Consider the following 23398-nt stretch of genomic DNA (forward strand, 5'->3'; position numbering starts at 1 on the left):
TAGTCAATGTTGCTTCTTCCAGTCCGTATGTTAGAATTGGTACAAGATATGTTTTGTACAGCGTGACTTGCAAGCTTGGGGAAATGAGTCATCCCAAAGTAATTGATGAACAGAGTGGTAGAATTTTGATGCAGCTTGTATTCTGTTGCCTATTTCTTGGTTATGGTATTGTTAGAAGAAACAAAGCTCCGTAAGTATTTGCATGTTAATTAATATTTGTATGTTAATTAAAAGTGTACCAGGACTATCTACATAAGATATGAGTCTTAGAAAGTGTTAGTGACAATAAGTTTTAGAAATAGAGAATAGCGCGGCCATCTTTACATCACCACAGCGCAAGCAGTACTGATCTGATAACGCTAAAACCTACCACAGACGTAGACAACAGTGCCATCTAACAGCTGGTGAGCATACAATGCCATAGAGCCAACCTAAAGACAATTGGAGCAAAATTGCAGATATTTATTCACTTTTCCTCGTAGTAATTCAAGAGCCAATCCATTGGTTTCACCATACAGTACATTAAAGATCTACAGAAATAATTTCTGTTAGCAGTCAAGGCTGGGAGAACAAAATGTCCGTGTAATGTAATGTAATGTAATGTAATGTAATGTAATGTAAACAGACTTCGCCAGCACAGGATCCATTGGCACAGTTGCTTAAGATAATGTTCACCAAGAAAGTCAGCAAATTATGTTAAGCTGTACAACAACTCAACAACATTGTCAGCATCGGAATATTGTTTTTCTTTGGTAGCCCATGTCACAGCACCTGGCAACACTTCAAGTTTTCTGGGAACATTTCCACAGATACCAAATCATATTCTGAGTCACCTCCAGCTTTCTGGCAATCACCCTCATTAACCTATTCAGTCACTGATCATGCATGAGTGTTTTCTTGCAGCCAGACAGTTTACCTTCATTGAAAATGATGCATCTACTGTACTCAAGACTGGAATCAAAATCATTTTCATTTCTAGAAAGATCTGTACTGCTTCTCCCCAATGACCAATATACGAGATGTTCAAATTGTCAACTCACGATGCGAACATCAGAATATGAAGCATTAAATGGACGTAAGCTGTTATTTTCTTTACTAGTTCAGCATACTCTAGCAGCTGATGTCTCACTATATTTCTTCCTCTTGATGTTGTTGAGAAAATAATTATTGAAATGTTCCTCTATATAAGGTATTTGGTAGCAACTGGTTGAAATGACTATCCAAAGGTGTAACTGATCTCATCAAGATAGTGGAAGGTTGTTAGAGGTAGAGGGAGGAGTATTCGTTTGGTATTCCAGAGTCACCGATCAGAGAATACGGACAAACTTCCAGTCAGGTTGTTTAAAGAAAAACTTGGCCTTGACATCACTGTGTAAGACGTTGATAAGTCTAACCGCGTGGGCAGGTCGGAGCCCGGAGTGAAGCGGTCTATCATTGTGAAATTCGTTAGCTATTGGAAGAGAGAGGAAGTTTTCCGTAACAAGCACAGGCTGACAGGCAGTGGAATCACAGAGGAAGTTTTCCGTAACAAGCACAGGCTAACAGGCAGTGGAATCACCATAAAGGAGGGTCTGACTGCGGCTCACACTGAAACATTAAAGGCGGCAGTGGATAGGTTTGGAGTGAAATCTGTCTCATCTACGCAGAGAGGCATTGTAAAAAAAAAAAAAAAAAAAAGGGAGGGGGGAAAGCAGATACCATGTAACAACAATGGATGAGCTGAACTAAAGAAGACGAACAATACTATAGTGTAGAATCTTGCAATCTTCATTCATGCCATCCCTGACCCGGTCACTGACTGGAAAACAGATTGCAGGTTTTCATTTCATTCACTCTTTATGTGTACCAAAGTACAAATCTAAATACATTAGTTATAAGGATCTGTAAAATATCTATCTACAACAACTCCAAAATGATGCGTACAGTTTATCTTGGAAAGATATAAAGCAGACATGGAAGTGACAAGATGTAACGCACTACTCACAGGACTATATGACAAGCATTCTCCTGTTAGGCAAGCTAGAGTCGCTCACTCACCCACACCTTGGTTAACTAGCAATATAAAGGCAGCTATGGTTCGCTGCGACACATTATTCCACCAATACAAGGGAACCAATAATGAAATAGACTTTGAACAGTATCATCCTTTACGTAACAGAACAAAGCAATGAATTAGTTATAGCAAATTTAATTGCATTAAAAATATACAGGAAACATAAATGCATGTGACACCTGGAACCAACTTCATGGTATTGAAGTTTGAAAATGCAAATAGCCTTGTCAACTGTATCTCTTGATACATTAAACTCTCAACTCATAATTAATCCAATAAAAGAACCTCAACCTCAAAATCATATCCATCTAAATAAAGGAATCACTGAGCCCTCAGAAAAGAAACAATTTCTCGTTTCACCCTGTCAACATAAAGGATGTAAAGCCTGTTTGGAATTAAGTTAATTCACAAGCTAAAGATGCAGATAACATGCCAATAGTTTATACAAAATACATTATTGGCGCTGTCCCACCAATCATTACGCACATTGTAAACTACTGTTTACTGTAGGGACATTTCCAACTGCATGGAAGGATGCTCTAACAACCTCAATATTAAAGCAAACCATAGCAACAATTTCCATATTTCCCCCATCTTTCAAAAGTTATTGAACGACATGTAAAAGAGTAGGCAGTGTAGAATTCATAACCAGCCATTCTCTTTTGGACCCATTGAAATCTGGCTTCAGAACACTGTGGCTGCCTTTCTTTAGGTAACGAACGACATAAGACTAGCAATGGACAAATGACAGTCTTGACACCCCCTGACTTCAGTAGTGATTTTGACACAGTAAACATAGTCATACTACTATGCAAGAAGATGCAGAACATCAGTTTGGACAGACAGCCAGGAAAAGGGCATGTACACCTTCCCAATGGATGAAAAATAATAGAAAATGCAGAAATATGCGAGTGATGGCTCTGTTCCGAAAGTATCGTGTAAGCATAATGATGGCCATTGCTGGGCTACTGCGTTGTTACATGCTGACTCCAGAAGTTTTAATACATTATTTTATGAAAGAACAGCAGAACAAGTTGCATTCATTAAAAATGTGATTCAAATGCAGAAAACTGTACTTCATAGGGGAAACATTAGTGCACGAACACAGGCATTTTCTACATGCCACTTCGTGCAAACGGAAGATATTGACAGCATAAAGGTCTGTGCAGTGACATTCACCAGCATTTTACGAATTGATGCCAAATTAGTTCGCCTTGCTGCATTCTATTTTGAACATGGATATGCAAGAGGAGAAAGGAGAGACTGTATATGCAGCATTCCACGACTGACCACATTAGGGACATAACTCACAAACACATCAAGAGTTTTAAATGCAGGTCTGGACATTATGGATGAGAGAAGGTATGTTACTAATTTATTCATGGATGGCATGCAAGGATTGCAGTTTCATTTTCCTGTAAAGGATAATATTTTAATTTTATTTATGTCATGAAAATATTTTCTATTTCTCATCTTTTCAAGGCCCATTCTTAATGCAAATATTTTAAAAAACGTGTTTGCTTTTTTTCATCACATTTTTTCTTTCTTTCAGACACCAAACAGGAAGTACTTGCAGTCATCCGAGCATTGGGATAATGTGGAAACTTTTTCTTGAAAAGTACAAAGATAAAACACGGCTGCAAGTTTTCAGTGTCCGAGCGCAATGTGTAGTATCGGCGGAAAACAAAAACTGTTCTTCCTGCTATCGAGTGTTGCAAGCATTTTGCAGTCCAAAAACTAGTAAGTTTCTGCAAGTAGAAGAGGAAATTCTGGATTACGTTACATTATTGTGTAACAATGGATATGCCATTTCTCATGACATGGTTTCACTGGAGGCAATTGCGACAGGCTTCAGCAGCCAGCACAATTCCTATCCCAGGACAGGATCGCTTTGGGCATCTACAAGCTCTCTTAAACTGCTAAGTTACAGCACGGACACTGCAGGTGGAGCTACAGTGGACTCCTGGAGCACGAGTTAGTATCAAAACAGTCAGAAAAGGCTTCGAGAGGCCAATTTAAGATTCTGACAACCTGCTCAAGTACCTGCACTGGACAGATGACATCGTGGCAGCAAGCTGCAGTTGGCTCGAGATCATCTGCACTGGCAGATAAGGCAACGGTGTCCTGTGCTGTCCTTGGATGAATCCAGTTTTGTGTTATATTATTCAGATGGTCATCCTGGAAGTCAGGAGAAGACTTGGATACCAATTTTATCCAAAAGCTGTACAATCTAACATTTCTTATGGTGATTGATGTGGGCAGCCATAAGGCTTGACATAAAAACTATCTCCTGATCATTTACAATGGATCCCTAACTGCTTGATGGTACACTGATGAGATCTTAGTCCCACAAGTGACTCCTTACATGAGGCAACTTGGAGAAAATGAGGTATTCATGCATGATAATGCTCGAGTGACATGATGCCAACATCTTTTAGAGAATCCTGATAAAGCCCAAAGTTGAACGAATGGAGAGATTATCCAGAAGTCCCGATTTGAATCTGATGGAACAAGTCTGGGACTAACTCGAGTAATGCATCCGAGTGAGAAATCCACCCCACCCCCCTCTCAAATACTACAAGCAATTGAAGATGTAGTTTCGGAAAAGTGGGGACGTCTTCCTCATCTGAACGTTAGAAGCATGAGAAGGTATTGTGAAGCTGTAATCCAAGCAAGGGGTGGCAATACTCCTTATTAACATGTTCAGTTACCACATGACCATTTTGGTGTATGACCAGGGGCCACTTTACGACACGTGAAATGGCAATTTATTTAGTGTCCAAAGAACACTTTTCATTTCAATCTTTGTCTGGCTCTTTGGCTGAATGGTCAGCATAGTGGCCTTCAGTTCAGAGGACTCCCAGTTCAATTCCTGGCTGGATTGAAGATTTTAATCTTAATCAATTAATTCCTTTGGCTTGGGGACTGAGAGCCTGTGCTGTCTCAAACATCTCTCCCACTCATACACTACATACAACACTATCCTCCACCACAATAACACACAGTTTCCTATATATGGCAGATGTCGCCCACCCTCGTCGGAGGGTCTGCCTTAAAAGGACTGCACCAGGCTAGCAATAGCTATTCGAAACTATTATTGTTTCAATTCTTAATTGTTGCAAAGGAGGTGGTTTGATTTGATTGCTATCTGTTGTCATTTAAATATGTACATGTATCATGGAGTCATGAACACATAAGAAGTGACCAAATTTATTTTTCTGAGTAGAGTATTGCAAGGACTTTATAATGGGTATAAAGTGTGGAAAATATCTTGTGAAGCATTATACTGTATTTAGTATATAGTTTACTTTCTTTATTTCAATTCTGATACATAATCATCTATACAGCACTCAATACAAACGGTAATTCTTTAATATCTGGGCTGAAACCACATAGTTTTCCCCATATATTCTCTCCAATAAACATTACATTCAATTTGAAATATAAAATGTTAATATTTCAAATGTAATTCATGAAAGAAATTGTGATAAAGTTAAATTAAAACATATATACATAATTTAACACTGTACACAATTTTTACAATCAATTCCTGGAAGTGTATTATAAATAACAACACAAATTATTAATCACAGGAATAAAATAAAATAACTCAAAATATACATAACAGGTTCAGTAGAGTGAAATTATTTTAATTAATTGCACCTTGAGCCATAATCAAATTTGTTTAACAGAAATTCAATGAGCTGTTAAATTTGTATTCTGAACACTACCATAAAAACAATTAAGAAATCTTACGTCAACAAACTTCTACCCTAAAAGTAGAACTAATTATGAAAAGGTAATTTCTTACTTCAGACCAAGTACTAGCAGTATCAAATATGTTCAAAGAGCAAATAAATGACAAACTTACATGAGGTTTTAGTCAACAGTTAAGGGAAATATAATGACGTACCAAAAATCAAATTACTTTATATTCTCTATATAATCCAGCATGTTTAGCTACTTGTTCATTAGGAACTGATCCAAGAGAACAATCTAAGTGTTTTGCAAACAATTACATAGAGTTTCAATTTGTTAGACAGTTCATTTTCATAAATATAAAAGACATGCATGAGGTAATTATATAAAAATAATAATTACATCATGGAATGATCAGCCTACAAGACACACAGGCCTAGAGAAATAAATCTCACCACAGGCAAACCTTTAAGGAACACCCTAGAAGTATAATGCTTCTCATGTTAAGTAAATGGGCAATATAGGAGATGACAGCACACAATATTTACATACAAAACCCTGTACTAGGCATGAATTTAGTATCAAGCAGGTCTTCAGCACACAAATTCATTATTTATTTGTATGTACTAACATGGGGTCAGGGTCTCAGACAGGAATCGAAATTGTTCCTTCTTAACACGAACCTAGTATTTTAATATTATCAGATATGATGATGTTTCTGAGACCAGAAGAGATGTTGCACCTTAAATACATAATGCCATGGGAGGTCTTGGGACCGCCTATTACTGTCCTAATATAAGACTGGGAATTTTACGTTTACCTTTTTTGTGTTAAAATGTCCTTATAAAAAACACAGTCGTTTTGTATCTGCAGTGTAACATTTAAAAAGTTTGTACATTTTCCGTTTTTACTGGCTTATACAAGCGAGTGCGCTTTCCAGCCCAGTTCACGGTCACGAGAAAATGAAATTTCTGAGTTTTGAATACATTTATTCTCTTTTCAATTTGCTTGTGATGAGTGATGGGCAGAATTGAATATAATGCATTCGAGAACTTTTGATAATCGATACTTACATTTAAAACCATATTCTTCAGCTCAACATAACCTTTAAAAGTTGATGCAGGCCTAATTTATGTGGTACAACTTCCAGAAACTTACTATGAAGAGTATACCAGTGACCAAATTACAATTGAAGATTTAAAAAAGAAGGGATTTTGCCATCATGTTGAGCACTTCTGTATCTAATGTGCTTTATTTTATTAGATTTGAGAATTAAAAACTACTTGCAGTCGTTTGTTGCTTGGCTTGGCGTTATTAGACTTTTGATGAGTTTGTCTGATCTAAGTTCCTGACCTTAAAGTTTTCACTGAAAACTGATGAAGTTTCCTTGGTAAAACTGAATGTAAAGTTTCAAGATTTTTAACTTGTGTAATTAATGTTCGAAGCCAGCCTAGCGGTCCAGCTTGCCTGCCTCTCACCTGGAGGCCCCGGTTTCGATTAATTTTTACCTGGATATGAGTGCTGGTTCCAGGTTCACTCAGGCTATGTGATTACCTTTAATTGAGGAGCTATCTAATGGTGAGATGGCGACCCTGGTCTAGAGAACCAGGAATAACAGCTGAGAGGATTAGTCATACTGATCATGCGTCACCTCATAATCTGTAGGCCTTTGGGCTGAGCAGGGGTCGCTTGGTAGACAAAGGCCCATTAGGGATATATTGTAGTTTGGCTTGGTTTGGTTTGGTTTGGGAGTGTTTGTAAGATTATAATATTTCATTTTTGTGATGTTTAGTCAAATTGATGATGGTGTTAATTTATTCCCAGATTTTCTGTTTTCCCGTATTGTACATTTCTTCTTTGGCATCCCTCCAAAAATGGAGAATTGAGGTTTCACTCTATATGGCTCATCATGTCACCATGTATGGATAAAACTATCCTATACATCAGTGACCAAATAAGAAAACCAATCATGATTTCTTTGATGGAAAACAGATTTTTCCTTTCCTAGCCTTGGGTATATCTGGAATATAGTCAAGTCTTCTTGGGTTTGGCTGAAGGTACATGAAGTTCCTTCTCTGCAGTAAATCTAGATCTGGAATCACAGCTCAAATATGAGTTTGCACAATGAAATAGTTCTGAACACCAAAGATGGCAACAATATGCTTAGTACATTCTTCTTTCAAGCTGTTGGCAGGAAAAGGATGGAGGTGTTGATGTGTACCTGAGGTCTACCACTAATGACTACCACCAAGCATTCTTCCAAAGTGTGATGTTCTACTAAAATAAAAACACCGAGCTCGATAGCTGCAGTTGCTTAAGTGCGGCCAGTATCCAGTATTCGGGAGATAGTAGGTTCGAATCCCACTATCGGCAGCCCTGAAAATGGTTTTCCGTGGTTTCCCATTTTCACACCAGGCTGTACCTTAATTAAGGCCACGGTCGCTTCCTTCCTACTCCTAGCCCTTTCCTGCCCCATCGTCAGGACGCGCTGCGGGCATAGCCCGTAGTAAGGTTTGACAATTCGCTAAAAATCGAGAACGAGCTATGCACGCATTCTGGTGGTTATAACGTGTTTCTTCATGTATTAGTTACAAGAGTATTTAAGCAGATGGCAGTATTATATGTCAAAGTCAGAGAATTTACGATATTTTTGAACTGCATGCATCAGTAGATGTTGTCACTCAGTGAGCTCCAAGACATGGTTTCTCGCGGCAAACATGTGCTTGACGAAAGTGATATTTTCGATATTTTATGATATATTATAAGTTTATGCACAAATGAAGATATTATTGACATATGAATTCGAAACAACTTCTTGCATTTCATTATGACTGGTGATCGTTTTACGGCCTAGCGCATGTTCCCGCGTATTTCATATTTGCGTGAATACGTAAGATTGTCTACATATTCGTAAAGTCTGTTTAGAAGACTTATTTTCTCTTTCTCAGAAGTATTTTGTGGTAAATGGAACAATAATTTTACATTTGAGTAAGTTTTAACAAAATTTACCAATTAAAATAAAATTTCGTAAGAGCTCCCATTTTCGTTATTGCAATTATTACTATTATTATTATTATTATTATTGAAAAATTATTGTTTTTATATCGTACTCGATTATTGTTGTTGTTTTGTAATTGCAATGCACATTTTATATTAGCGAAATAGGGTAAATATAACTGTATTTCAGAAAACTGTACTTGCTTAGTTATCCGTCAGACTTTTCTTCCATTCGCAAAACATGGTATAATATATAAACAATTTTAAAATCTCAAGTGATAGTTGACATGATACAAAGAGCGCTTTTGAAAATTAGATTCTCAAACAAGCACACCGAAAAAAGAATCATGCCAATATCTACTACAGGTACAGAGATGTAATGTTTTAAAGATCCTTAAAAATGTCCAGTCCAGAACGTTTCTTAGGGATATTAAGGCCCAGACTGGAATGGGTTAAGAAACAACTGATCATTCCTACAGACTGTTTCCAGTCATTCGACCGGGTCAGGAATGGAATGAATGAAGCCCCCATCTAGCGGCAATGATAGGAATTGTGCCATCTGCCGAAGCCTGTCGCACTCCTCAGGGCGATGATTAATGAATGACAGATGAAATGATATTGGAGTGTATTGCTGGAATGAAATATGACAGGGAAAACCGGAGTACCCGGAGAAAACCCTGTCCCGCCTCCGCTTTGTCCAGCACAAATCTCACATGGAGTGACCAGGATTTGAACCACGGAACCCAGCAGTGAGAGGCCAGCGCGCTGCCAGCTGAGCCACGGAGGCTCCAAGAAGAAACAACTGATACATGAGTAAAAGTACGTCTTCATCAATATTGGTACAAGCATGTAATAAGTGCTCCATCAGTTTTCTTGGTACACTGACTAATTCTGTCTTTGAGGTAGCCACAAAGAGAAAAAAAATATATATATTGAGGGATATCACCAGTGTATTGGGACACTTACACTTTTTTTTAGGTAGCCTCAGGAGAAAAAAAAAAATTGAGGGAAGCTGCCAGTGTTCTTGGGAAACTGATATAAATTTTCTCTTCGAGGTAGCCTCAGGACAAAAACATTGTCAGGAGATTGAACTGGCCAATGTTCTAGACCTCTGCAACTAATTCAACAACCATTGTAATAGTGATTCAAAACTTTTAAATTTAAGTTGCCTAGGAAGATAATAGTGTACAGTATGACATTACTTTATCTCAATTGTTACTTTTCCAATATCCGTTTAACTCTGTGCTAAATGAGAAAATCATTAATTCGAAAACTGTTTCATTGTTTAGAAGGTCTACTGACCTTCAGATGACAATGACAATGTTCTCCAAATAAAACATACATGCTCTTAGCTATGCCTCTTCTGTCAGTTAACTAGTATTGAAACAATATCTTTCTCAAATGTATTGTATTCGAGATATTCTTGCATTAATGATTTAAATGGTTCAACCCTGTACATTCTTAGTTGAAATGGTATTGTCAATTTCCAAACTTACTATGAATTCTTATTAACAGTATTGTGGCTGAATTTCTAGTTGCTCACTTAATGGGAATTTGACATTCTAGGCTAGAGCAGGGACGAAGATAGTTTGAAGTCACATGACTAATTTTTATGAAAAAACTTGCACAATAAAATTATCACCATGAAGAGTAATACTGCAGCATTAGCCACAAATTTGTTGCTGAAAACAACTGAAGATTTTTCATTATTAAGGCAGTTGTTCTAAATTCATGCTGACAGGACTGCATCTGGCACAAACCTACAATAATACCTAAATAGATTTAAAATTTTGTGTGTTATCCATTTTATGGTGATATTTCATCAAAAGACAAAATATAAAAACTGCTAGACATATATTCCAAGTTACGGTGTGCTTGGGTTAAGCATATTCAGTATGCCCTCTCTAACGTTTCTGTTTGCAAGTAATCAATACTAATGTCAACCATGGCAGAACTGAGGATGAAAGAAAAGGAAAAATTACAACAGGTATTAATACTTCTAGAAAATACTAGGTAAGAAATTAATGAATGTGCATTTGAGTGTTGCAATATGATTCATTACATCATATTACTAAAAATTTGACTGATCATTCACTCTTCAATTCTGAAAATCAGAGAAATTTAGGGTAAATTTGGCTAAACTTTAATGCTGGATTATAACACACTAACCAACAACTGTCATATTCTTATGATTAAGAACAACAAAATTTCTAAGCACTAGTCTGATCACAAAGCTAAAAATTAGAGTTGCTGTACTAACAGAATAGCTATAACAGGATTGTATTTGAGTCAGCTCAGAGCTATAATTTTCTACTGAATAATAATATCTGACTATGAAATTTATAACTTGTGATGACAGCAATACTGAGAAAAACTCAAGACAGGGACGGATGCCCTCCATGTTAGGCCCATTAAAAAACAAGATCATCATCAAAAACTTGGGAGTTTTATAATGGTTCATGTGCTATTCAAAATATAAAGAAGTATCAGTCACAACTTTTTAATAACACTTAGACCATGAAAAAGTCTAGAACCTGAGAATATAATATTGCAATGCCATTTGAACAATATTATTCTGACAGAATTCATTTTTTCTTTTGCTAAAAAAAAAAGAACAAAATCTGAAGAAAAAAGAAGTGAACCATGTAACATAAAGTTATAAATGAACACAGCCTTCTTACAACAGACTACCATAATTTAGTCTATAAAATTTCTACCATGTTATCAATCTCCACATACAAGTTAAATTCTCATATCTAGTTTTCAAACTAACCACACGATAAGTGATAACCTGAGATGTACGTAAAGACAGCTGCTTTTTACTGTTTCTGGTAACATCACCTTTCACTCCTTGCAGTATCTATAAACAGAAAATTTAACACAGCTCAGAACAAATTCATAAAACTAAAATACAGTGAATTTTATTTAACATATTCATAGAAACCAATGATGAAATTTCCATAAAAAGTTATCTTTTTCTTTTTTAAACTGATGTCACAGAATCTAGGGATATAGACTAGAGGGTTTCTGGCATAAAATGAGTAAACATTAATATCTGTGGGGTATTTTCAAAGATACAAATAACATGCATGCTTAGAACTGTATATCTCAGTTCTTATTTAATGTTAAGGACTAATTGTTGCTGCAAATTGCTCCGCAACATATTCCGACTGTTGTATAGCAGAATAGTTTTTGTGGCTTTGATAGGTGAAAATTTATTAAAGTTTTTCTATAAATTAAATTATTCTGGAGGAGGAAAATTAATTGTGGGGGACCAGACCCTTAATTTCAATATAATTGTATTATTCTGCAACACAATATAGCTGCATTCTTTTCTTTTTCTACCGCTTTTTCCCACACTAGTGGGGTCGCGGGTACAAACTATGTTGCATATGGATATGGCCGTTTTACGGCCGGATGCCCTTCCTGATGCCAACCCTATACGGAGGGACAATTAAATTAGAATCTAGCGGGTTCCACCTTTTCAATACAAAATACAATGTTGTTGGATGGTATTTACAACATTATTTATTACAGAACATGTTTCGGTGTTCAATTTTTGACACCATCATCAGCTGCTCAGAAAGTGCGAAAAAACTTGGCAATCTAAACATTAAACAACATATTGTCATACGTAACTCCTTAATATACATATATACAAACAATAGAATATTGCACTAGTTAAATCCTTAAACATCTACAGTAAATTATGCTATATTAAAACTCTAATATGTAACAAGAGAATTCTTGTAAGTCATAAATATAAAATTTCTCGTCTGTTTGATGAGTTGTCTTCACATTCCTTAATGTCTGTGATTTTGTACTATTGTACTATCGAATTCAAATGCGAACTTAAGCTTGAGGATTTAAAATTGTATGCAGTCCATTTGATGTTAAAATGTTCATTTCATGTATATAATAACCACTTAGATGGATTAAAAGCTCGTTATATACAATATGATTGTTAAAACTGGGCCGTCTTCTTAAATTTATGAAGTACAAAAACTTCGTATTTTTAATGCTGTATGCGTGGTTGGAACTGTAATTTCATTTGTCCTACATTTGTTAGGCGGACATGTCTTCTCAGTTCAATAGAACCGTGCAATAATGAAACCCAATGTTAAGAGAAAAGCGGGAATATTGATAAAGAAAACTAATTGAATCTAACTGTTGATACGGCTGACTCACCTCTAAAGCTGTGTAATTCGCGTGACGGCTGCGTTGCAATGAGTGTGTCTGCTAGTATCTTGTGCTCTGTGATGAAGCGCAGGGAAGGAGAAGGGGAAGGGGAAATTTCTAGAACGTTGAACTTTTTGGGAGAGAGTCCGGGGGCGTTGTGGACGAAGACAGTAGTAAGCAAAGTTGTTATGTAGAGTTTGGAATATGCTCGAATTTTCTGGAATTTTTAACTTGTTAAGTAATAGAATCAAACAATCAAATAAAATCTTGGGTTTTTCCGAGATTTCATTCAAATTCAGGTTAGCGTTATAGTATTGGTCTAGATGTATTAGACATGCCTCCGTAATGTCAAGCTTCTGTCCCTTAGACAGTGTTTCCATGATCTCGAGGTCTTTATCTATGTCTGTAAATTTATGTTTGTACTCAAGGATATGCTGGCCTACCGCTGAGAATCAGTGATGTTTTACAGCATTAAGGTGTTCCTGATACCTGACATAAAAGCTACGCCCAGTTTGCCCTATGTATCCGCTTCCACAGTCCCTACATTCAAACCCCTATACCCCTGATTTAGAATATGGATTGACTTTGTTGACAACCGAAACATTATGTAAAACTGTTGTACTTCTATTATCTGTCTTGAATGCGATCCTAATGTTACGTTTCCTGAAAATATTTGTAATTCTGTATACATCTTTATTAAACGTGAAGGTTGAAATTTCCTTTGCTTCTATTTTATTTTTCATCAGACTCGTGTGAGGGCGATATTTGAATTTGCTTATTATTCGTTCTATAAAATTCTCTTTAAAACCATTAACTTTAGCCATAGCTCGAATGATGTTCAGTTCCTTGTCCAAGTTTTGTTTGGACATTGGTATACTAAAAGCGTGATTCACCAAGCTGTTATAGCTAGAAAGCTAGAAAGACTAGAAAGACTAAGGAAGGAAGCAGAAAAAGGTCGAACCCAATCTTCATCCCCGATTCAAAGGTCCAATTTTACACATAACGAAGATCCATTGAAACAGTTTCATACTCCACTCATTAATCTTTCCAATGTCAACTTGAACGAAGGGGAAAGACTTATCCTTGAGAAAGGTCCTAAACATAATTGGCCGACCTTCAATCAAGCTAAAGTAACTAAAAATCTGATTATAGAAACAGAAATCGCACTCGGAAAATTGCCACTCGACTTACAGGATGAAGTCAGAAGTAAAGAAACAGCTGAACAAAACAGTTAATAATAATAGTAGTAGTAATAATAATAATAATAATAATAATAATAATAATAATAATAATAATAATAATAATAATAATAATAATAATAATAAGTTTGTCATCCCTAAAGATTCTTTCAAGGATAGGAAACAAATATTTGAACTTAAAAAGAAAATAAAAAACGAAGAGCTTATAGTCACTAAAGCAGATAAAGGCAACGTAACCGTTATCATGCATAAAGCTGACTACATCCAAAAAACAAAAAACTTTTTTAATGATGACTCTTTTTCTATTATTAAGAAGGACCCGACTCAGTCATTGCAGAAGCAATTGAAACAAACATTGAAGACATCTTCTTTCCTCTTTAATGAATATGAGAAGCAGAAATTAATTAGCATGAACCCCGGCCTTCCTATCGCTAAAGCGCTGCCAAAAATCCACAAGGCCGGAGTCCCCATTAGGCCAATTATCAATTATCATTTATAAATTAGCGCAGTATATTCAAAAATTCTTAAAACAACATTACAGATACACTGCAAATAAATCCGTAAAGAATGCCGTAGAATTCACTAAAGAATTAATTAAATTTCGATTACAGGATCACCACACAATACATTCTTTTGATATAGTAAATATGTTCCCTAATATCAAAACTAATAAATTGCTCCCCATTATTGCCAAAAATTTGAAAAAATACAGTCACTTAAGCAAGCTTGAAATTGATGAATTCATGACAGTTTTAAAATTGCTGATCAATAACAACTATTTCACTTTCGACCAGATCATTTATAAACAAAACGGCCTTGCAATGGGATCTCCGGCCTCAGGAATTTTGGCAGAAATTTATTTAGATTTTCTAGAGGACACACAAATAATTAATAATGAAAAATTCAAGAATGTTCTATTTTGGTCTAGGTATGTAGACGATACTTTTGTTATCTTGGATGAACGCATAACCAACGCCTCTACGACTCTTAATAATCTTAACACAATAGATATGGATATAAAATTTACTTTAGAATCCGAAATAGAAAAATCCATTAATTATCTAGACCTAAAGATTAATAGACATGCTTCTTCATTTTCTTTTAGTATTTACAGAAAACCCACACAAACTGCAGTTACAATACGTAATGATTCGATACACCCCTTAGCTCATAAATGCGCGACCTATAACAGCTTGGTGAATCGCGCTTTTAGTATACCAATGTCCAAACAAAACTTGGACAAGGAACTGAACATCATTCGAGCTATGGCTAAAGTTAATGGTTTTAAAGAGAATTTTATAGAACGAATAATAAGCAAATTCAAATATCGCCCTCACACGAGTCTGATGAAAAATAAAATAGAAGCAAAGGAAATTTCAACCTTCACGTTTAATAAAGATGTATACAGAATTACAAATATTTTCAGGAAACGTAACATTAGGATCGCATTCAAGACAGATAATAGAAGTACAACAGTTTTACATAATGTTTCGGTTGTCAACAAAGTCAATCCATATTCTAAATCAGGGGTATAGGGGTTCGAATGTAGGGACTGTGGAAGCGGATACATAGGGCAAACTGGGCGTAGCTTTTATGTCAGGTATCAGGAACACCTTAACGCTGTAAAATATCACTGATTCTCAGCGGTAGGCCAGCATATCCTTGAGTACAAACATAAATTCACAGACATAGATAAAGACCTCGAGATCATGGAAACACTGTCTAAGGGACAGAAGCTTGACATTACGGAGGCATGTCTAATATATCTAGACCAATACTATAACGCTAACCTGAATTTGAATGAAATCTCGGAAAAACCCAAGATTTTATTTGATTGTTTGATTCTATTACTTAACAAGTTAAAAATTCCAGAAAATTCGAGCATATTCCAAACTCTACATAACAACTTTGCTTACTACTGTCTTCGTCCACAACGCCCCCGGACTCTCTCCCAAAACGTTCAACGTTCTAGAAACTTCCCCTTCTCCTTCCCTGTGCTTCATCACAGAGCACAAGATACTAGCAGACACACTCATTGCGCCGCAGCCGTCACACGAATTACACAGCTTTAGAGGTGAGTCAGCCGTATCAACAGTTAGATTCAATTAGTTTTCTTTATCAATATTCCCGCTTTTCTCTTAACATTGGGTTTCATTATTGCACGGTTCTATTGAACTGAGAAGACATGTCCGCCTAACAAATGTAGGACAAATGAAATTACAGTTCCAACCACGCATACAGCATTAAAAATACGAAGTTTTTGTACTTAATAAATTTAAGAAGACGGCCCAGTTTTAACAATCATATTGTATATAACGAGCTTTTAATCCATCTAAGTGGTTATTATATACATGAAATGAACATTTTTTTTTTTTTTGCTAGCTGCTTTACGTCGCACCGACACAGATAGGTCTTATGGCAACGATAGGACAGGGAAGGGCTAGGAGTTGGAAGGAAGCGGCCGTGGCCTTAATTAAGGTACAGCCCCAGCATTTGCCTGGTGTGAAAATGGGAAACCACGGAAAACCATTTTCAGGGCTGCCGACAGTGGGGTTCGAACCTACTATCTCCCGAATACTGGATACTGCCCGCACTTAAGCGACTGCAGCTATCGAGCTCGGTAAATGAACATTTTAACATCAAATGGACTGCATACAATTTTAAATCCTCAAGCTTAAGTTCGCATTTGAATTCGATAGTACAATAGTACAAAATCACTGACATTAAGGAATGTGAAGACAACTCATCAAACAGACGAGAAATTTTATATTTATGACTTACAAGAATTCTCTTGTTACATATTAGAGTTTTAATATAGCATAATTTACTGTAGATGTTTAAGGATTTAACTAGTGCAATATTCTATTGTTTGTATATATGTATATTAAGGAGTTACATATGACAATATGTTGTTTAATGTTTAGATTGCCAAGTTTTTTCGCACTTTCTGAGCAGCTGATGATGGTGTCAAAAATTGAACACCGAAACATGTTCTGTAATAAATAATGTTGTAAATACCATCCAACAACATTGTATTTTGTATTGAAAAGGTGGAATCCGTTTGATTCTAATTTAATTGTGATCTCAGTTCAATACGGACCAAAAGATGAAGTTCGTTCCTTACGTTTAACTATATGGAGGGAAGTAATCACCATTGCGTGTTTTCTGTGGTGGTTGGTAGTGTAGTATGTTGTATGAATATGAAGAGGAGAGTGTTAGATGCGATTAAAATCCCCGACCCGGCTGAGAATCAAACCCGGGGCCCTCCAAACCGAAGGCCTCAACGCTGACTATTCAGCCAAGGAGTTGGACTACAACAAAGCTGCATTATTTATATTAATTTTAATATCTTAATTCTAAGTGGAAATTTCATTTGCCCAAGTAATGACAAATACTGAAAAAAAAAAAAAAAAAAAAAATGTGAGAAAAAGTCACAAAGTTGAGGTACACATTTAGCGTAGAGGTCGCTTACTTTTCTTCTCCTAAAAAAACCCCCCTGCTGCATAGGTACTGCTTTATTCTTGTGCCTTTTCATGGCCTATACGTATCCAATGTTTTTGCTCCAGAGTAAACTGCTTCAAAGCCAAATCGAGGTGTCCTTACCTGTGGTACCTATGCGGGACACTATCTGTTTGCCAAGATTGATTCCAGCCTTCTTCAGGATGTCCAGTTCAGATGTACTGCCATTGTTAAAATGGCAAATACTCTCCATTACCCTAAGGTGTAGGGTATTGCCTCCTATATACACATCCCTTGAGCAACATTGTCAAATCAAACCGTGGAAAGATTCAATGATATTCTGTGTATTCCCATGTAAACATTTTGCCAAGAATACAAACTGGTTAGTTCTGCTACCTGGTGCGTGCCAGGAAGACTAACTTCAGAGTATGAGAACTAAACTGTTCAAATATATCCTCCATATTGAAATACCGAAAAAGAAACGTCCAGCTGTCAAAGTGACAGCTGCAAAGAAAATCATACGCATCCAATAATTTAAATTTAAACTAAACAACAAGAAAACAAGCATAACCATATATTTCTGGAAACTAGAGAAAATACAATGTAATATGGGCCAGTAAACAAATGTAAACTTTTCCTGAAAATGACTGTACTGGAGGGTCGATGGATACCTTTTTAGCGCAGATTTATACTACTTAATTTAAAATTCAAAGTAATACACATCTAAGATGCACTCAAAATATTGTATTTCACTATATGTGACAGTCACCATGGAATTATACCCTATGTAAGTGATGGACAACGCTCTTGCTCGAGACTTTCGAGACTGATGTCACAGATCTCGAGATTGATTCTCCTGTGCTGAGATCAGTGCAACGTCCCAGTAACTATGAGTGTAAGCCGATCAATTTTGTCAAAAGCCTGGGAAAGTACTGCATGTTGAACTATGAGCCCCTTAATACCATTAACGAAAGTGAAAATGGAATGTCAGTATCTTAAACTGTTCACAACTTATTTGAAGTGGACATCTTAGATGAATAACCCTGTATAATTCGTGAATAATTATAGATATGATGTACACCTATCTGGATTCTAGAAGCGTGCATTATTCGAACTTGAGACGGGGCAAGATGTGCTTTGCTGCATATGCAACCACCATTACGCATGAGTGGAATGTGTAATCTAAATTGCCCGAGTTTGCCCCAATTCTTTCAACAGGGATTATGGGCAACGCTCGAGTCCAATTCTCCTGTGGTGCAAGCTGTGCGACATCCCACTAATTACGAGCGTAACCTTGATTGTACATCATCAGCAGTTCTCATATGGAAACGCATGTCGATAAATTTTGTCGATACCCTAGGAAAGTACTACATGTTGAACTATGAGCCCCTTAATAGTATTAATGAAAGTGAAAACAGAATGTAATTTAAATGGTTCACAAGTTTTTTTCAGGTGGATATCTTAGCTGAATAACTTGCATAATTTTTTAATAACTGTAGATAGGATGTACACCTACCTGGATACCTCGCAATTGTTGTCGAAAGGGTAGCTTCTTGTGATGCAGACTGGGCCGGAGGTGTTCTGTGACGATTCCCCTTCATTGATATTATGTGTTTTTAAGTGCTGGATCATTCCAGAAGTATTTCTGCAGACATATTTCACTTCTTTTGAACAAACAACACAGCGGGCTGCGCTATGTGGCATCTTTCAAAATAACCGACATTCACGACTTATGTTGCGTTTCGGAACATCGCCTTAAAGTTGTCGTGTACAATTAGACAAAATTACACATTGCACCATTATATACTGAAGTACCTAATTAGGACACGAATACTCTATAACACTGTAGGGAATTATTTCCTTCGTCACCAAAATATCGGTAAACACAAGCAGTGGTCATATGATGCTGAATCTGGAGTCTGATAACGATGTACAGATCTACCTGTCGAAAGAACTGGAGCAAACTCAGGCATTTTAGATTACACCATAACTGCCAACATGAAAAGGGCTATCAGCAAAAGTCACGCGCGACAAAAAATCTAACGATTTTCGACGTACCCCGGCTTGACGAAAATAATAATACTTCTGAGCTACAAAATACAAGAATTCATGCTTTAAACAGGATAATTCAAAGAAATCCTATCTACTTATATCATAGGGCAATGATTTGTAGATGAATATATCAATCAAGAAGAAATCCATGTTAAACTGCAGCAGGCGTGGAGAATATTAGTCTTGAGAAAATGTTTTGCCATAACAAGGACCAGAGTTCTGATCAGCAACCAGTCATGTCTCCTTCAAATTTTCCAAAAATCTGGAAAAATCACTCTGAATCAATCCAACACCAGTGGCGACATCTACTTTTCGCCATCCTTCTTGCAGCAATTTCACAATTTGAATGTGATCTTGCCATGTTTACCTCAGTCCTACACCTACATGTACTGCCTATACTCCACCGACCTCACAAGTGACAAAGTGACCAAGTCTATTGCCTCCTGGTCTTCAAAATACAAATAGACTCCAGAGATTCATTGGACATGGATGATCTGAACTCTGTTCTATTTTTCTTCACAAGGCTGAAATCAGGTTCACAATCTGCATTGCTATGGGGTATGGTGAGAATAGACAGCATTACTCTACAAATTCGGTTATACTTAAGAAGTCCATCGGCTCAACGAATTCTTGATATCTGTGCCCAAATGGAATCGCTTGCAGCATCATGATTTGCAACCAAAGTGTCATCAACCTGAACTCATTCACCACCTCATCTGTAGTTTCATTCTCTTCCTTGCATAATATGACAGGAAACCTTTCCAAGAATGAAATAAATGAAAGAAAACTGTGCATCTTAAATTTTGTCTAACCTAGCAACTTGAGCATGCTTTAACACATCAACCTTGAGTGGAAACTTGCTGATGATGTAGTCACAGGCAGTAGACTACAAAAGTAGTTTCTCACTGATGAAAAGGAAAGGGATTTATCTGTATCCTGGAGATCATTCACTATGTTGGAAGTCTGAATGCCAATAACTAACCAACCATCACCTAAATCATTGTGTCCACCATGTGCAATATTAATATCACACCCACATACCGTAAAATGGCAAATTTTTCTCCCTTTCTTCATTTTAGTATGCATGTAAAATCAACAGAATATGATTCTTTAAATGTCTGGAGGTACTGTTTCTTGCTGGATTTATTCACGATAATCTACAATAGGAATATAGTGTATGAAAATGTCAGAGAAAAAACTGAAACATCGAAAGGAACCTGGACCACTGAACATCACATAAAATTATAACAAACACTCAAGGCAGTAAAACACTTCATTAAAACATGTCAAAGCACACAAAGTCTTAAACAATTAAATGAACACGACACCAACCTCGTGAACAAGGAATATGCACAGGGTAAAAAGCGCGCGCGCGCACGGAACGAATGTATGTAATTCTTCTTCTTTTTAACTTAATGGGCTTCGCTAACAGCAGTATACCCAGTCACTGGAACAAATGTAAGTAGTCCAACGAATACAGGAAATTGCGAAGCATGAAGTTATAACACAAAAACTCGAACACTTAAAAAAAATATCATAACCTTAAAAGGCCAAAACATTCTTGATTTTAGTATGCACAGAAAATCAACAGAATATGATTCGTTAAATATCTGGAAGTACTGTTCGTAAACAAAGAACAACACTCGCGTGGTCAAAGAATATCGGTTAAATCACATAAAGCGAACAGAGCGGAACAAAGAATTTGCGGAGCAGAGCCCGTCGACACCTAAGATTCAGATGATATAGATGTTGATTCCCATAGGGAATGTCCAATAACTGACCATTTATATTGGTACCTAAGATTCACATGGAAGAACTGTTATCCCGGCTTTAAATTCAATTCCAATAACGACACAAACATCACATGGTTAAAAATACCAATCATATAAAAAAATGAGTTATCGACTATCATGGACTTGCCTTCGAGCAAGACTGAGTGTGCTTCGACCCATGCAGACAATCGATTGTATGGAAGTGGAGCGATTATTGAATGTTGTTTGAAATTTTGTCCGCTAAGTCGTAAAATGACACCGTCCATCCATAAAACTGTAAAATGCTGCAATTTTCGTAAATTTTACAGATAAACCATAAAAGTTGGCAGGTATGGAATACACGTTCCACTCATTCGTAATGGTGTTTGCATATGCAGCAAAGCGCATCTTGCCTCGTCTCGAGTTCAAATAATGCACGCCTCTAGTATCCAGGTAGGTGTACCTACAGTAGCCACCAGATTCTGTACTTAGCCTACTCATTCGTGTACTTACCGCTGCATACAATTATTATAATTACTTTATAATGAGTAAAAATAGACCTTGGTTGAAATGAAAGAAATTATCGCCTTAGTCGCTTGTTGACACATATCTATGGAATGGAGAAGGCCCATAGTTGGCTATTCGCATAATCGGCACTAACAACATTCAGCTTTGTCTACCTGTAAGCCAACGATATGCTGCTCGCCACACAACGCGGAGACAACGCTCTCAAGATCTCTCTAAATTTCTTGCGAGGAATAGTGCCTGCGAGAAATCTCAAGATCTCGTCTCAGACTGCCCATCACTATCCTATGTTGGAAAATGTCACCCATCTTCTGTGTATTTCATGTTTTGATAGTACATAATACAGTGTTAAAAAAACTGCATATTACAATTTCACGTGGTATATGTCATGGTACCTAAGACATGTTCACATTATGCACTGCATATTGTGGTGGTGTCCGCCATGCTGATTCTGAGCCGAGCTGGTCTGGCCCTGCCCACAAGTGAGCAACATCACAGCTGGGCTATTGGCAGCTGCCTGTGAGTCTACTCCGGGAAGGAGGGGCTCGTAGTGGGATGTGCCAGCCTCCCTCTGGGGTCTCCATGGGAGTCTCTGGCAATTACCTGAAACATCGAGACAAATGGGGGCCCAAGAGGTTTCTGCATGTATCCAGTTTCTGGACTGTTCTGGAACAACTGACCTCCCTATTTAAGGCTGGCCAGATGAGACTGGGTGAGAGTGCAGAGTCTAGTCAGCTCAGTCTTAGAGTGAGTGCCGCTATGGACAGTGACAGATCCAGTTGAGGTTTAGCCTGAGTTGAGGCGGCAGTGTGCAAGTCAGTCTCTGCAGGTGTTCTGTCCATCGAAGCGAGTGTTCATTCTGTCTGTCTCTTCTCGAAGAGTCGAGTCTCTTGGTGCACCTGCTGTGAAGTTGAAGTTGTGCTTGGTGCAGCGTGGAAGAGTTCCATGTGGGATCGGCAGGAGACAGTGAACGAAGACCGTTGGGAGTGAATGGACAGTGTGTGTCAAATGCGACTGTGAGACTCTTGTGCATGGGCTGTGAACCAAGTGGCTGTGATAGCGACAGCAAGAATAACTGTGAAATCAAGTTAGACCATAAGTGTCAGCTGTGGAAGAGTGTGTAAAGTGACTGTTCTAGTTCTAGCAAATGAGTGAACAATTAGTGTGACTGAATAGTCAGAACAGAGAGCGCAAACTAGCGTGATTTTGTGCCTGAGTAGTTGTGTAAGTAATTATTACAATTTGTTAATAAACCGTAGAGTAAATACTACCAGTTGCGTGTTCATTTACCTACCTGCCCACACGTTGCAACTGGTGTCAGAAGTGGGTTGTACTGGTATGTCACAATTGGTGTCAGAAGCAAATAGGTAGCGTAATCTGTAGTTGGGTAAAAATCTGCAGTGAATACAAAATGAATACTGAACATTTCCACACTCTTCTCAATAAGCTGGATAAATTCATCAGTGAACTGAAATCTAACAAGG

General features: G+C 37.1%; 1 protein-coding gene across 7 annotated transcripts in view; it reads right to left on the reverse strand.

Moving 5' to 3' along the window:
* The window catches only part of Marf (Mitochondrial assembly regulatory factor), a 601407-nt gene that overhangs the window by 99019 nt on the left and 478990 nt on the right, over positions 1-23398 (reverse strand). For 6 of the 7 annotated variants that reach the window (XM_067141660.2, XM_067141658.2, XM_067141661.2 and 3 more), the window contains one exon: positions 9547-11609. The exons of the other annotated variant lie outside the window; for it this stretch is intronic. The gene's annotated coding sequence lies outside the window, so the exon portion shown is untranslated. Of the gene's footprint in view, positions 1-9546; positions 11610-23398 lie in introns of those variants that run through there. 7 annotated transcript variants of the gene reach the window in all.

The sequence above is a fragment of the Anabrus simplex genome, chromosome 2, assembly GCF_040414725.1.
Source record: "Anabrus simplex isolate iqAnaSimp1 chromosome 2, ASM4041472v1, whole genome shotgun sequence".
In the NCBI taxonomy this organism is placed as follows: Eukaryota; Metazoa; Arthropoda; class Insecta; order Orthoptera; family Tettigoniidae; genus Anabrus; species Anabrus simplex.